The sequence below is a fragment of the Tinamus guttatus genome, unplaced genomic scaffold, assembly GCF_059628265.1.
Source record: "Tinamus guttatus ecotype Peru unplaced genomic scaffold, ASM5962826v1 Tinamus_guttatus_pri_ptg000407l, whole genome shotgun sequence".
NCBI lineage: Eukaryota > Metazoa > Chordata > Aves > Tinamiformes > Tinamidae > Tinamus > Tinamus guttatus.
The window spans coordinates 1-2,698 of NW_028288941.1; the positions used below are offsets into that span (position 1 = coordinate 1).

Below are 2,698 nucleotides of genomic sequence, written 5' to 3' on the forward strand. Positions count from 1 at the left end.
GGCAGGGCGTCGGGCCCGCAGTATGGGGCGCGGTGATTGGCTGGCTCGGCCAATGGGCGCCGCCCGCGTTGCGGGGTGGGAGCGACAGCGTGTGGAGAGCCGCGAGGAGCAGCAGCCGCCGTCATGGTAGGAGGGGGGTGGGGGGTCCCCAATGTCCCCAATGTCCCCAATGTCCCCAATGTCCCCAATGTCCCCAAGGTCCCCTCGGGGGGTTCCCAATGTCCCCCAGTGTCCCCCAATGTCCTCAATGTCCCCTCGGGGGGTTCCCAATGTCCCCCCAGTGTCCCCAATGTCCCCCGATGTCCCCTAATGTCCTCCCAGGGCTCCCAATGTCCCCCAATATCCTCCTCAGTGTCCCCCCCAATGTCCCCCCACTGTCCCGCAATGTCCCCCCAGTGTCCCCCAATGTCCCCCAGTGTCCCCCAATGTCCCCGATGTCCCCTCGGGGGGTTCCCAATGTCCCCCCAGTGTCCCCAATGTCCCCCGATGTCCCCTAATGTCCTCCCAGGGCTCCCAATGTCCCCCAGTGTCCCCCCAATGTCCCCCCAGTGTCCCCCCACTGTCCCCCAGTGTCCCCCAATGTCCCTCAGTGTCCCTCCAGTGTCTCATAATGTCCCCTCAGTGTCACCCAATGTGCCCCCAGGGCCCCCAATGTCCCCTCAGTGTCCCCCAATGTCCCTCAGTGTCCCTCAATGCCCCCCCCCAGTGTCCCCCAATGTCCCCCCGGGGGGTTCCCAATGTTCCCCCAGTGTCCCCAATGTCCCCCGATGTCCCCTAATGTCCTCCCAGGGCTCCCAATGTCCCCCAATGTCCCCCCAATGTCCCTCAGTGTCCCCCAATGTCCCCCCAGTATCTCATAATGTCCCCTCAGTGTCCCCCAATGTCCCCCCAGGGCTCCCAATGTCCCTCAGTGTCCCCCATTGCCCCTCCCAATGGTCCCCAGTGCCCCCTCAGTGTCCCCCAATGTCCCCCCCAGTATCCCCAATGTCCCCTCGGGGGGTTCCCAGTGTCCCCCCAGTGTCCCCAATGCTCCCAATGTCCCCCGATGTCCCCTAATGTCCTCCCAGGGCTCCCAATGTCCCCCAGTGTCCCCCCAGTGTCCCCCAATGTCCCCCGATGTCCCCTAATGTCCCCCCAGTGTCCCTCAGTGTCCCCCCAGTGTCTCATAATGTCCCCAATGTCCCCAACGTCCCCTCTTCTTCACTGTGGTGGCCCCCATGTCCCTTGTCCCCCAGCGTCTTTGTGCCCCTCAGTGTCTCCTATGGCCTGTCTGTGTCCCCATCGTGTCCCCACGGTGTCCCCTGGGTGTCCCTGCGCTGTCCCCTCACGGTCCCCCGGGTGTCCCCACGGTGTCCCCATCATGTCCTCTTGGTGTCCCCTCCCTGTCCCCATGGTGTCCCCATGGTGTCCCCTCGCTGTCCCCGTCGTGTCCCCATGGTGTCCCCATGGTGTCCCCTCACTGTCCCCATGGTGTCCCCATCATGTCCCCTCGCTGTCCCCTCGCTGTCCCCGTCGTGTCCCCGCCGTGTCCCCATCATGTCCCCGTGGTGTCTCCATCGTGTCCCCATGGTGTCCCCGTCGTGTCCCCGTCGTGTCCCCTCGCTGTCCCCGTCGTGTCCCCATGGTGTCCCCATGGTGTCCTCATCGTGTCCCCTCGCTGTCCCCACGGTGTCCCCATGGTGTCCTCATCGTGTCCCCATCGTGTCCCCATCGTGTCCCCTCGCTGTCCCCATGGTGTCCCCATCGTGTCCCCATCGTGTCCCCATCGTGTCCCCTCGCTGTCCCCACGGTGTCCCCGTCGTGTCCCCGTCGTGTCCCCGTCGTGTCCCCATCGTGTCCCCATCGTGTCCCCACCGTGTCCCCACGGTGTCCCCATCGTGTCCCCATGGTGTCTCCATTGTGTCCCCGTCGTGTCCCCATGGTGTCCCCATCGTGTCCCCATGGTGTCCCCATCGTGTCCCCATGGTGTCCCCATGGTGTCCCCATCGTGTCCCCATCGTGTCCCCATCGTGTCCCCTCGCTGTCCCCTCGCTGTCCCCATGGTGTCCCCATTGTGTCCCAACGGTGTCCCCGTCGTGTCCCCATGGTGTCCCCTCGCTGTCCCCTCGCTGTCCCCGTCGTGTCCCCATCGTGTCCCCATCGTGTCCCCATGGTGTCCCCTCGCTGTCCCCATCGTGTCCCTGTCGTGTCCCCATGGTGTCCCCGTCGTGTCCCCATGGTGTCCCCATGGTGTCCCCATCGTGTCTCCATCGTGTCCCCTTGCTGTCTCCGTCGTGTCCCCATGGTGTCCCCTCGCTGTCCCCGTCGTGTCCCCATGGTGTCCCCATGGTGTCCCCGTCGTGTCCCCATCGTGTCCCTGTCGTGTCCCTGTCCCACAGTGTCCCCTTGCTGTCCCCATCGTGTCCCCACGGTGACCCCATGGTGTCCCCATGGTGTCCTCTTGTTGTCCCCACGCTGTCCTCTTGTTGTCCCCATGGTGTCCCCTCATTGTCCCCATGTTGTCCCTTCGTTATCCCCTCATTGTCCCCTCATTGTCCCCTCATTGTCCCCATTGTCCCCTCGTTGTCCCCAGCTGCGGCGCCAGGCCCGGCAGCGCCGGGAGCAGGAGCTGCCCATGGTGTCCCCACGTTGTCCCCACGGTGTCCCCTCATTGTCCCCATGATGTCCCCTCGTTATCCCCTCGTTGTCCCCATGGTGT

At 65.0% G+C, this 2,698-nt stretch overlaps 1 pseudogene; it reads left to right on the top strand.

The window, feature by feature from the left end:
* The first annotated feature begins 496 nt into the window (after nucleotides 1-496).
* LOC148593368 (uncharacterized) lies at nucleotides 497-1,815 on the top strand (annotated as a pseudogene).
* The last annotated feature ends 883 nt before the right edge of the window (nucleotides 1,816-2,698 follow it).